The following is a 14,803-nucleotide window of genomic DNA, read 5'->3' as shown; positions in this document are numbered from 1 at the left end:
CACAATCTTGGCCTGGATTTTGGCTTCTAGGATATACTGTAGCCGCCGAATGTTAACACTCGGTAAATTAAGCTGAGCCAAAATTAAGTTTTAAGTCATAGGAGAGGGAGTGTGTGTGTATGTGTGTGTGTGTGTGTGTGTGAGAGAGAGAGAGAGAGAGAGAGAATGAAGGTGGGGCGGAGGAGGGTGGGATAGAGTTTGGGAGCGAGAGACATATATAGGTGTGAAAGAAAGGGTGTAAGGAGAGAGTGGTACTAACATATTACAATGAGAGAGATATGTCAGATAGAGAGAGGTTTAGTGTGAAATATAGTACAAGTGCGCCCTTACGTGTTTGAAATTCAAAGTTTGTGTTCACGGAGGTGAAGGGGGGATTACAAGCCGGATCTTTCACTAACTAAGCTGGCAAACATGGAGCGGGGTTGCGGCGATAGTTGGTGGAGAAAGAAGATGTTGAGTGTTTTATTGATAAAAAGGTAAATTGTACATGTGCATGAAAATTTTATAGGTATACATTTTTTCGAAAAAGATTCCGGACTATTGCAAAAGTTTATCAGAAGTACAAATTGTTGGAAATATGCCCTACAAACAATAACAAATTGGTTATTATAATATTTCTCTGTTAATTATAAACGTCTATTATCCATGCTAGAATTGTATTTATCGAAAACTCAGATACATGTGTGGATACATAGACAACACTGTGTCCCTAGTGAGCCTCTACTAGACTAGCTCGTTGATCAAAAGATGGTTAAGGTTTCCTAGCCATAGACATGAGTTGTCATTTGATAACGGGATCACATCATTAGGAGAATGATGTGATGGACAAGACCCAACTGTTAGCATAGTATATGATCGTTCAGTTTATTGCTACTGCTTTCTTAATGTCAAATACATATTCCTTCGGCTATGAGATCATGCAACTCCCAGATACCGAAGGAATACCTTGTGTGCTATCAAACGTCAAAACATAACTGGGTGATCATAAAGATGCTCTACAGGTATCTTCGAAGGTGTCTGTTGAGTTGGCATGGATCGAGATTAGGATTTGTCACTCCGTATATTGGAGAGGTATCTCTGGGCCCTCTCGGTAATACAGCGTCACAAGAAGCTTACAAGCAAAGTGACTAAGGAGTTAGTTACGGGATGATGTATTACGGAACAAGTAAAAAGACTTGTTTGTAACGAGATTAAACTAGGTATGGAGATACCGACAGTCGAATCTCGGGCAAGTAACATACCCAAAGACAAAGGGAACTACGTATGTTGTCATAAAGGTTCGACCGATAAAGATCTTCATGGAATATGTAGGAACTAATATGGGCATCCAGGTCCCGCTATTGGTTATTGATCGGAGAAGCGTCTCGGTCATGTCTACATCATTCTTAAACCCGCAGGGTCCAGACGCTTAACGTTCGTTGACGATATAGTGTTATATGAGTTATGTATGTTGGTGACAGAATGTTGTTTGGAGTCCCAGATGAGATCACGGACATGACGAGGAGCTTCGGAATGGTCCGGAGGTAAAGATTGATATATAGGATGGTATGGTTAGGCCAAGGGGTAAGGCCCACGGCGCTTTAGGTCGGTGCAAAAGGATGTTTTGCATAGGTCAGGGACCAAACGCCGAAGACCCTAGTGCCTGGCCCTGGGCCAGATGCCGAGGCACATGGCGTCTGGGCCAGACGCCGAGGACTGTGGCGTCTGGTGCTAGAAGTCCGAGAAGGACTCTTCCTTGCGGGCAAAACCGACTTTGAGGAGGCTTTTTCTCCAAGTTTCGACCCCGGGGCTCAACATATAAATAGAGGGGCAGGGCTAGCACCCGTAACACATCAAGAATCACCAAGCTGTGTGCCGGCAACCCCGCCCCCTCTAGTTTATCCTCCTTCATAGTTTCCGTTGTGCTTGGCAAAGCCCTGCGAAGATTGTTCTTCACCACCACTGTCACCATGCCGTCGTGCTGCCGGAACTCATCTACTACTTCGCCTCTCTTGCTGGATCGAGAAGGCGAGGACGTCATCGAGCTGAACGTGTGCTGAACACGGAGGTGCCATACGTTCGGTGCTTTATCGGGACGGATCGTGAAGGTGTACGACTACATCAACCGCGTTGATAAATGCTTCCGCTTAGCGATCTTCAAGGGTATGAAGATGCTCTCCCCTCTCATAGTTATGCATCTCCATGGTTAGATCTTGCGTGTGCGTAGAAATTTTTTGTTTTTCATGCAACGTTCCCCAACACAAATCACCTCAAACGTAATAAAAGTGACATCGAGGTCTCCACTACTGTTGTCAGATGTTCAGTCGACGTGCCGCTATCGCCGCTCCCCTACCGAAGCCGATTACCGACAGTACGAAAGTCTTCGTGGACATGCCCCTAAGGACCAACACCCTGGAGCCGCAATTGTCGTTGTTAAATTCTTGGATAGATCTGTAGGAATTGACATCAAATCTCACCGTCGCGTACGAACGACAAGAAACCCTAACCTCGCCGCCCTAAGGAGACAACGGGAATCTACAGCAGAGCTCCGTCGACTACATCTAGATGGACTAAAACCATTAACCCAAACTACTAGCTGGAGCGACACCTAGAGGGGAGGCAAATCCATAGGCTCGCCAGAGAAGTCTGGAGAGGAGAGTTTTGCCTAGCCACAGAGGGAAGGGGAGAAAACTCTCGGAGAGTTTTATGTATCTATAGACATGAGTTAACTTGATTAAAGTCAAACAACCAAACTAATATATGCATCGTTGCAACGCACGAGCAATATTATTTTTCACGTGAAATCATTATGCTAATTATATATATTGCATGTGCAGGATGCAAATGAAGCTAAAGACAACATTCGTGACCTTGTATATAAATATCTTAAGCGCATCAAATAGATATTAGTTTGTAACATATATTTTTTGGATCATTTATCTCTATGTACACATCCTCGAGTTCCATTGCATGTGAAGTGGATTTTAATTATTTTTGATTGTTCCAGGCTATCTTTTCTATACATATGAAATTTGAAATGCATTATATTTATTGGCTCTCAATGTACACATCCTCGGGTTACATTGTAGCTGAAGTGGATTTTAAGTACTTTTCGATTGTTTCAGGCTATCTTTTATATAGATATGAAATTTGAAATGCTTTATAAGTATAGCTGTAATAAAAGAGTCTATATCTGCAAAATTTGATATGCATTGTTTTTCATTAGTGCACTTGTGAAGAAAAAAAAGTCCGTGGTAACGCATGGACGTTCTACTAGTTATGTTATTGATGATCAAGTAGAATTAGTATGAAGTAGTATTGCTGTGATCTATGTTTGTTTGAAATGAACTTGGCGTGTTTGCAATAATCTAGTCGTTGCAATTTTACATCATCTATTGAGCACTAGTGCCTCATTTTACATTGTCTGTTGGAGTTAGACGTTTGTGATGATGCAAACAAGCACTTTTTGATGGGGTATAATTCACTCCAACCACAATTTAGTTCCCCTGCAAAAAACAAAACCACAATTTAGTGATGTAAAATACACCTATGCTCCAAGAAGATTGACGTGTGTGTCAGCGCACACACCTAATCCTAGCTGAAGCTATATGTCGCCTACAGCGACGAGGAAGAAAGGATCGCCTACATGGAGTGCTAGTTGGGTCGAGGCCTGGGCTTTTTTATTCAGTTTTCTATAGACAACTGGTTTTCCTGTATGTGCGTCCATCTGTCCGTGTTAAATGGACCGGAAAAAAAAATCTATCCATGTTAAACCGTCTTTGTACATGTGGTCTTTTTCTGTTTCTTTTTCTTTTGTTTGTTTTCTTGGCATTCTTTGTTTTTCTTTGTTTTCATCAGTTTTCTTTTGGTTTCCTATTTTACATATGTTTTCTTTTTTCTTTGGTTTCTTTGGATTTTTATTTTCTTTGGTTTTTTCCTCTCCTTCTGTATTATTTGTCAACATGTCTAATTTTTTAATGCATTTATACATTTTTCACATACATCAAGAACATATTTTTGTACATGTTTAATATTTTTCAAATACATGATAAACATTTGTCGAATAGATGATTAAGATTGATTTTTTAATAAATATTTTGATGTCTACTTTTTCGCACATTGCACATTTTTTCGTATACATCTAAAATATTTCTCATATAAGTTTAATATTTTTAGATATATGATTATCTTTTTTCAAGTACTTGCTTTAAACATTTTTTTGAATACGTGTTTTACAATTTTTCGAATACATGTTGGACCTTTTTTTGTATGATACAAAACATTTCTTTTCACCACTCTCCGAGGAACCTTCACACCCGACCCCCGGGTTAGGTTGGGTGGAATGGTGGATATTTTTTTGCCACAAGTGCGAACTCAGTCCTTGGTAAGACACGAGGGGGAGGCAAGGTCTTCAATCATTCATTAAGTGCCTCCGGTGAGACTGTTGAACTGTCACATACATTGTAACATTGGGTTGTTGTATATCTCCTTCTGTTGTAACAAGGTAGGCCTAGTCTTTAGGGATAGACCTAATCTAGCGCCACCATTCGGGACGTGCCCTGCATGTAGGGCTGGCTTTCTATATGTACGTGTAAACTAGAGGAAATATGCCCTAGAGGCAATAATAAATTATTATATATTTCCTTATATCATGATAAATGTTTATTATTCATGCTAGAATTGTATTAACCGGAAACATAATACATGTGTGAATACATAGACAAACAGAGTGTCACTAGTATGCCTCTACTTGACTAGCTCGTTAATCAAAGATGGTTATGTTTCCTAGCCAGACATGAGTTGTCATTTGATTAACGGAATCACCTCATTAGGAGAATGACGTGATTGACTTGACCCATTCCGTTAGCTTAGCACCCGATCGTTTAGTATGTTGCTATTGCTTTCTTCATGACTTATACATGTTCCTATGACTATGAGATTATGCAACTCCCGTTTACCGGAGGAACACTTTGTGTGCTACCAAACGTCACAACGTAAATGGGTGATTATAAAGGTGCTCTACAGGTGTCTCCAAAGGTACTTGTTGGGTTGGCGTATTTCGAGATTAGGATTTGTCACTCCGATTGTCGGAGAGGTATCTCTGGGCCCACTCAGTAATGCACATCACTATAAGCCTTGCAAGCATTGTGACTAATGAGTTAGTTGCGGGATGATGTATTACGGAACGAGTAAAGAGACTTGCCAGTAACGAGATTGAACTAGGTATCGAGATACCGACGATCGAATCTCGGGCAAGTAACATACCGATGACAAAGGGAACAACGTATGTTGTTATGCGGTCTGACTGATAAAGATCTTCGTAGAATATGTAGGAACCAATATGAGCATCCAGGTTCCGCTATTGGTTATTGACCGGAGAGGTGTCTCGGTCATGTCTACATAGTTCTCGAACCCGTAGGGTCCGCACGCTTAAAGTTACGATGACAGTTATATTATGAGTTTATATGTTTTGATGTACCGAAGGTTGTTCGGAGTCCCGGATGTGATCACAGACATGACGAGGAGTCTCGAAATGTTTGAGACATAAAGATTGATATATTGGACGACTATATTCGGACACCGGAAGTGTTCCGGAGAAGTTTCGGATTAAACCGGAGTGCCGGAGGGTTACCGGAACCCCCCGGGGAAGTATTGGGCCTTAGTGGGCCTAGAGGGGAGAGAGAGGGCAGCAGCCAGGAGGTGGCGCGCCCCCTCCCAGGAGGAATCCTAATTAGACTAGGAGAAGGGGGCGCAGCCCCCTTTCCCTCTCCCTCTCCCTCTCTTTCCTTCCCCCCCCCCCCCCTCTTTTCCTAGTTGGACTAGGAAAGGGGAGTCCTACTCCTACTAGGAGGAGGACTCCCCCCCTCTCCTTGGCGCGCCTAGGGCAGCCGGCCTCCCCCTTGCTCCTTTATATACGGGGGCAGGGGGGGCACCTCTAAATACACTTGATATACGATATTTTAGCCGTGTGCGGTGCCCCCCTCCACCATATTACACCTCGATAATACCGTTGCGGAGCTTAGGCGAAGCCCTGCGTCGGTGAAACATCATCATCGTCACCACGCCGTCGTGCTGACGAAACTCTCCCTCAACACTCGGCTAGATCGGAGTTCGAGGGACGTCATCGAGCTGAACGTGTGCTGAACTCGGAGGTGCCGTGCGTTCGGTACTTGATCGGTCGGATCGTGAAGATGTACGACTACATCAACCGCGTTGTGATAACGCTTCCGCTGTCGGTCTACGAGGGTACGTGGACAACACTCTCCCCTCTCGTTGCTATGCATCACCATGATCTTGCGTGTGCGTAGGAATTTTTTTGAATTTACTACGTTTCCCAACAGTGGCATCAGAGCCTGGTTTTATGCGTTGATGCTATGCACGAGTAGAACACAAGTGAGTTGTGGGCGATATAAGTCATACTGCTTACCAGCATGTCATACTTTGGTTCAGTGGTATTGTGAGATGAAGCGGCCCGAACCGACATTACGCGTACGCTTACGCGAGACTGGTTTCACCGTTGCGAGCACTCGTTGCTTAAAGGTGACCGGCGGGTGTCTGTCTCTCTCACTTTAGTTGAACCGAGTGTGGCTACGCCCGGTCCTTGCGAAGGTTAAAACAGCACCAACTTGACAAACTATCGTTGTGGTTTTGATGCGTAGGTAAGAACGGTTCTTGCTAAGCCCGTAGCAGCCACGTAAAACTTGCAACAACAAAATAGAGGACGTCTAACTTGTTTTTGCAGGGCATGTTGTGATGTGATATGGTCAAGACATGATGTGATATAATTTGTTGTATGAGATGATCATGTTTTGTAACCGAGTTATCGGCAACTGGCAGGAGCCATATGGTTGTCGCTTTATTGTATGAAATGCAATCGTCATGTAATAGTTTTACTTTATCACTAAGCGGTAGCGATAGTCGTAAAAGCAATAAGTTGGCGAGACGACAACGATACTGCGATGGAGATCAAGGTGTCGCGCCGGTGACGATGGTGATCATGACGGTGCTTCGGAGATGGAGATCACAAGCACGGTGCTTCGGAGATGGAGATCACAAGCACAAGATAATGATGGCCATATCATATCACTTATATTGATTGCATGTGATGTTAATCCTTTATGCATCTTATCTTGCTTTGATTGACGGTAGCATTATAAGATGATCTCTCACTAAAATTTCAAGATAAAGTGTTCTCCCTGAGTATGCACCGTTGAGAAAGTTCTTCGTGCTGAAACACCACGTGTTAATCGGGTGTGATAGGCTCTACGTTCAAATACAACGGGTGCAAAACAGTTGCACACGCGGAATACTCAGGTTAAACTTGACGAGCCTAGCATATACAGATATGGCCTCGGAACACAGAGACCGAAAGGTCGAGCGTGAATCATATAGTAGATATGATCAACATAGTGATGTTCACCATAGAAACTACTCCATCTCACGTGTTAATCGGACATGGTTTAGTTGATTTGGATCACGTAATCACTTAGATGATTAGAGGGATGTCTATCTAAGTGGGAGTTCTTAAGTAATATGATTAATTGAACTTAAATTTATCATGAACTTAGTACCTGGTAGTATCTTGCTTGTCTATGTTAATTGTAGATAAATGGCCCGTGCTGTTGTTCCGTTGAATTTTAATGCGTTCCTTGAGAAAGCTAAGTTGAAAGATGATGGTAGCAATTACACGGACTGGGTCCGTAACTTGAGGATTATCCTCATTGCTGCACAGAAGAATTACGTCCTAGAAGCACAGCTAGGTGCCAGGCCTCCTGCAAGAGCAACGCCAGAAGTTATGAACGTCTGGCAGAGCAAAGCTGATGACTACTCAATAGTTCAGTGTGCCATGCTTTACGGCTTAGAACCGGGTCTTCAACGACGTTTTGAACGTCATGGAGCATATGAGATGTTCCAGGAGTTGAAGTTAATATTTCAAGCAAATGCCTGGATTGAGAGATATGAAGTCTCCAATAAGTTCTATAGCTGCAAGATGGAAGAGAATAGTTCTGTCAGTGAGCATATACTCAGAATGTCTGGGTATAATAATCACTTGATTCAACTGGGAGTTCAACTTCCGGATGATTGCGTCATTGACAGAATTCTTCAATCACTGCCACCAAGCTACAAGAGCTTCGTGATGAACTATAACATGCAAGGGATGGATAAGACAATTCCCGAGCTCTTCACAATGCTAAAGGCAGCGGAGGTAGAAATCAAAAAGGAGCATCAAGTGTTGATGGTCAGTAAAACCACTAGTTTCAAGAAAAAGGGCAAAGGGAAGAAGAAAGGGAACTTCAAGAAGAACAGCAAGCAAGTTGCTGTTCAGGAGAAGAAATCCAAGTCTGGACCTAAGCCTGAAACTGAGTGCTTCTACTGTAAGCAGACTGGTCACTAGAAGCGGAACTGCCCCAAGTATTTGGCGGATAAGAAGGATGGCAAGGTTAACAAAGGTATATGTGATATACATGTTATTGATGTGTACCTTACTAATACTCGCAGTAGCACCTGGGTATTTGATACTGGTTCTGTTGCTAATATTTGCAACTCGAAACAAGGGCTACGGATTAAGCGAAGATTGACTAAGGACGAGGTGACGATGCGCGTGGGAAATGGTTCCAAAGTCGATGTGATCGCCGTCGGCACGCTACCTCTACATCTACCTTCGGGATTAGTTTTAGACCTAAATAATTGTTATTTGGTGCCAGCGTTGAGCATGAACATTATATCTAGATCTTGTTTAATGTGAGACGGTTATTCATTTAAATCAGAGAATAATAGTTGTTTTATTTATATGAATAATATCTTTTATGGTCATGCACCATTGAAGAGTGGTCTATTTTTAATGAATCTCGATAGTAGTGACACACATATTCATAATGTCGAAGCCAAAAGATGCAGAGTTGATAATGACAGTGCAACTTATTTGTGGCACTGCCGTTTAGGTCATATCGGTGTAAAGCGCATGAAGAAACTCCATGCTGATGGACTTTTGGAATCACTTGATTATGAATCACTTGGTACTTGCGAACCGTGCCTCATGGGCAAGATGACAAAAACACCGTTCTCCGGAACTATGGAGAGAGCAATAGATTTGTTGGAAATCATACACGCAGATGTATGTGGTCCGATGAATATTGAGGCTCGTGGCGGATATCGTTATTTTCTCACCTTGACAGATGATTTGAGCAGATATGGGTATATCTACTTAATGAAACATAAGTCTGAAACATTTGAAAAGTTCAAAGAATTTCAGAGTGAAGTTGAAAATCATCGTAACAAGAAAATAAAATTCCTACGATCTGATCGTGGAGGAGAATATTTGAGTTACGAGTTTGGCCTACATTTGAAACAATGCGGAATAGTTTCGCAACTCACGCCACCCGGAACACCACAGCGTAATGGTGTGTCCGAACGTCGTAATCGTACTTTATTAGATATGGTGCGATCTATGATGTCTCTTACTGATTTACCGCTATCATTTTGGGGTTATGCTTTAGAGACGGCTGATTCACTCTAAATAGGGCACCATCGAAATCCGTTGAAACGACACCTTATGAACTATGGTTTGGAAAGAAACCAAAGTTGTCATATCTTAAAGTTTGGGGTTGCGATGCTTATGTGAAGAAACTTCAACCTGATAAGCTCGAACCTAAATCGGAGAAATGTGTCTTCATAGGATACCCAAAAGAGACTGCTGGGTACACCTTCTATCACAGATCCGAAGGCAAGATATTCGTTGCTAGGAATGGATCCTTTCTAGAGAAGGAGTTTCTCTCGAAAGATGTGAGTGGGAGGAAAGTAGAACTTGATGAGGTAACTGTACCTGCTCCCTTATTGGAAAGTAGATCATCGCAGAAATCAGTTTCTGCGACACCTACACCAATTAGTGAGGAAGTTAATGATAATGATCACGAAACTTCAGATCAAGTTATTACTGAACCTCGTAGGTCAACTAGATCAAGATCCGCACCAGAGTGGTACGGTAATCCTGTTCTGGAGGTCATGTTACTAGACCATGATGAACCTACGAACTATGAAGAAGCGATGGTGAGCCCAGATTCCGCAAAATGGCTTGAAGCCATGAAATCCGAGATGGGATCCATGTATGAGAACAAAGTATGGACTTTGGTTGACTTGCCCGATGGTCGGCAAGCCATTGAAAATAAATGGATCTTCAAGAAGAAGACTGACGCTGATGGTAATGTTACTGTCTATAAAGCTCGACTTGTTGCGAAAGGTTTTCGACAAGTTCAAGGGATTGACTACGATGAGACCTTCTCACCCGTAGCGATGCTTAAGTCTGTCCGAATCATGTTAGCAATTGCCGCATTTTATGATTATGAAATTTGGCAAATGGATGTCAAAACTGCATTCCTGAATGGTTTTTTGGAAGAAGAGTTGTATATGGTGCAACCGGAAGGTTTTGTCGATCCAAAGGGAGCTAACAAAGTGTGCAAGCTCCAGCGATCCATTTATGGATTGGTGCAAGCCTCTCGGAGTTGGAATAAACGCTTTGATAGTGTGATCAAAGCATTTTGTTTTATACAGACTTTTGGAGAAGCCTGTATTTACAAGAAAGTGAGTGGGAGCTCAGTAGCATTTCTGATATTATATGTGGATGACATATTACTAATTGGAAATGATCTAGAATTTTTGGATAGCATAAAGGGATACTTGAATGAGAGTTTTTCAATGAAAGACCTCGGTGAAGCTGCATATATATTAGGCATTAAGATCTATAGACATAGATCAAGACGCTTAATAGGACTTTCACAAAGCACATACCTTGACAAAGTTTTGAAGAAGTTCAAAATGGATCAAGCAAAGAAAGGGTTCTTCCCTGTACTACAAGGTGTGAGATTGAGTAAGACTCAATGCCCGACCACTGCAGAAGATAGAGAGAAGATGAAAGATGTTCCCTATGCTTCAGCCATAGGCTCTATCATGTATGCAATGCTGTGTACCAGACCTGATGTGTGCCTTGCTATAAGTTTAGCAGGGAGGTACCAAAGTAATCCAGGAGTGGATCACTGGACAGCGGTCAAGAACATCCTGAAATACCTGAAAAAGGACTAAGGATGTGTTTCTCGTTTATGGAGGTGACAAAGAGCTCATCGTAAGTGGTTACGTTGATGCAAGCTTTGACACGATCCGGACGATTCTAAATCGCAAACCGGATACGTATTTACATTGAACGGTGGAGCTGTCAGTTGGTGCAGTTCTAAGCAAAGTGTCGTGGCGGGATCTACGTGTGAAGCAGAGTACATAGCTGCTTCGGAAGCAGCAAATGAAGGAGTCTGGATGAAGGAGTTCATATCCGATCTAGGTGTTATACCTAGTGCATCGGGACCAATAAAAATCTTTTGTGACAATACTGGTGCAATTGCCTTAGCAAAGGAATCCAGATTTCACAAGAGAACCAAGCACATCAAAAGACGCTTCAATTCCATCCGGGATTTAGTCCAGGTGGGAGACATAGAAATTTGCAAGATACATACGGATCTGAATGTTGCAGACCCGTTGACTAAGCCTCTTCCACGAGCAAAACATGATCAGCACCAAGACTCCATGGGTGTGAGAATCATGACTGTGTAATCTAGATTATTGACTCTAGTGCAAGTGGGAGACTGAAGGAAATATGCCCTAGAGGCAATAATAAAGTATTATTTATTTCCTTATATCATGATAAATGTTTATTATTCATGCTAGAATTGTATTAACCGGAAACATAATACATGTGTGAATACATAGACAAACAGAGTGTCACTAGTATGCCTCTACTTGACTAGCTCGTTAATCAAAGATGGTTATGTTTGCTAGCCATAGACATGAGTTGTCATTTGATTAACGGGATCAACTCATTAGGAGAATGACGTGATTGACTTGACCCATTTCATTAGCTTAGCACCCGATCGTTTAGTATGTTGCTATTGCTTTCTTCATGACTTATACATGTTCCTATGACTATGAGATTATGAAACTCCCGTTTACCGGAGGAACACTTTGTGTGCTACCAAACGTCACAACGTAAATGGGTGATTATAAAGGTGCTCTACAGCTGTCTCCAAAGGTACTTGTTGGGTTGGCGTATTTCGAGATTAGGATTTGTCACTCCGATTGTCGGAGAGGTATCTCTGGGCCCACTCAGTAATGCACATCACTATAAGCCTTGCAAGCATTGTGACTAATGAGTTAGTTGCGGGATGATGTATTACGGAACGAGTAAAGAGACTTGCCGGTAACGAGATTGAACTAGGTATCGAGATACCGACGATCGAATCTCGGGCAAGTAACATACCGATGACAAAGGGAACAACGTATGTTGTTATGCGGTCTGACCGATAAAGATCTTCGTAGAATATGTAGGAACCAATATGAGCATCCAGGTTCCGCTATTGGTTATTGACCAGAGAGGTGTCTCGGTCATGTCTACATAGTTCTCGAACCCGTAGGGTCCGCACGCTTAAAGTTATGATGACAGTTATATTATGAGTTTATATGTTTTGATGTACCGAAGGTTGTTCGGAGTCCCGGATGTGATCACTGACATGACGAGGAGTCTCGAAATGTTCGAGACATAAAGATTGATATATTGGACGACTATATTCGGACACCGGAAGTGTTCCGGAGAAGTTTCGGATTAAACCGGAGTGCCGCAGGGTTACCGGAACCCCCCGGGGAAGTATTGGGCCTTAGTGGGCCTAGAGGGGAGAGAGAGGGCAGCAGCCAGGAGGTGGCGCGCCCCCTCCAAGGAGGAATCCTAGTTAGACTAGGAGAGGGGGGCGCAGCCCCCTTTCCCTCTCCCTCTCCCTCTCTTTCCTTCCCCCCCCCTCTTTTCCTAGTTGGACTAGGAAAGGGGGGTCCTACTCCTACTAGGAGGAGGACTCCCCCCCTCTCCTTGGCGCGCCTAGGGCAGCCGGCCTCCCCCTTGCTCCTTTATATACGGGGGCAGGGGGCACCTCTAAATACACTTGATATACGATATTTTAGCCGTGTGCGGTGCCCCCCTCCACCATATTACACCTCGATAATACCGTTGCGGAGCTTAGGCGAAGCCCTGCGTCGGTGAAACATCATCATCGTCACCACGCCGTCGTGCTGACGAAACTCTCCCTCAACACTCGGCTGGATCGGAGTTCGAGGGACGTCATCGAGCTGAACGTGTGCTGAACTCGGAGGTGCCGTGCGTTCGGTACTTGATCGGTCGGATCGTGAAGACGTACGACTACATCAACCGCGTTGTGATAACGCTTCCACTGTCGGTCTACGAGGGTACGTGGACAACACTCTCCCCTCTCGTTGCTATGCATCACCATGATCTTGCGTGTGCATAGGAAATTTTTTGAATTTACTACGTTTCCCAACATAAACAGTTATGGAAAAACAGTGTGATTGATCGCTCAGTTTGGTTATCAGAGCTATGGCTTCCCCTTCCTCCTCTCCCGAGCGAACGGCTGATGCCGCCGCCGCCGCCGCCTCCGGCAACCCCGTCGATGCGCCTCCACGCGCTCCGGTTTCTGACGAGACCTCTGGCTCCGGTGGTCTTCCTCTTGCAGCCATCCCACCCACCCCCTCGACCCTGCCTTCCTCCTCCAATCCTCCCCCACCTCTCCCGTCCAGCGTCGCCGGCGTCATCGACTTTAAGCTCGCGCTCGACGGCCGCAACTTCACGTGCTGGAGGAACTACATCACCCTGATGCTTGCGTGACACCACGCCGAGGATCCTGTCCGGGCCGTCTCGACTCGCCGGCTAGCCGACCCGGCATGGCGTGATGACGACACCACCGTCGTCCTTTGGTTCTACACCACGATCGAGGGGGACCTCCTCGACATCGTCGCCCCCGCCAGCTCCTCCGCCTTCACCATCTGGACGCGGCTCCACGAGTACTTCCTCGCCAACGAAGCTGAACATGCTATGCATCTGGGCCAGGAGTTTCGGGCGTGTGTGCGCGGCGACCTCACCGTCCACGAGTACTGCCGCCGGCTGCAAGGCATCGCGGCCGCCCTCGCCCACGTCCGTGAGCCCGTCACAGATCGCACCCTCACCTTGCAGATGCTCGATGGGCTGGGGACCAAGTTCGCGATGCAGTCGGCGATCCTCCAGTCCACCGTGCCCCTGCCCACCTTCAACCAGGCGCGCGCCCGTCTTGTCCTCGCCGAACTATCCATGGACAAACATGTCCGCGCTGAGGGGGCTCAGGTCCTCGCGGTGCAGCATGATGACCGCGGCCCCTCCGGTGAACGTGGTGGTGCGCGCGGTGGCGACCGCGGCGACCGGGGAGGAGATCGCGCCCCTGCTGGCGGTGGTGGTGGCCATGGTGGCCAGCTCGGCGAAAACCGCAGCCAGCGCGGTGGGCGCGGACGCGGCCGCGGCCGTGGGCGTGGTGATGCCCCTGCTGGACGTGGAGCGGGTGCTCAGCCGTGGCTAGGCTACTTCGCGTCGATGGGCGCACCCTTCCCTCCGCCACGCAGCCCGTGGATTCGCCGAACTCCGCCGGCGTCCTCGGCCCCCGCCCCGGTGCGCCCACACAGGCCTACCCGCTGCTGTACGCGCCCACTCCGGCCCCTCCAGGCCCTGTCTACGGCGCACCTCCAACCAGCTGGGACGCCGCGGCCATGTACCACGCCGCCCCCAGCTATGGCACCGCCTTCCACCCCAACGCCGAGTGGATCATGGACACGGAGGCTGCATCCCACGTCACCGGAGATCTAGGTACCTTGACTTCATATCATCCCATCTTAGCGCCTTATATTCGTCATATCATTGTCGGCAATGGCTCTCGTCTTCCCGTGCTCGCTATTGGTACTACTCATCTCCCACCCA

This window comes from Triticum aestivum, chromosome 4D, assembly GCF_018294505.1.
Source record: "Triticum aestivum cultivar Chinese Spring chromosome 4D, IWGSC CS RefSeq v2.1, whole genome shotgun sequence".
NCBI lineage: Eukaryota > Viridiplantae > Streptophyta > Magnoliopsida > Poales > Poaceae > Triticum > Triticum aestivum.
This window is presented reverse-complemented; position numbering follows the sequence as displayed.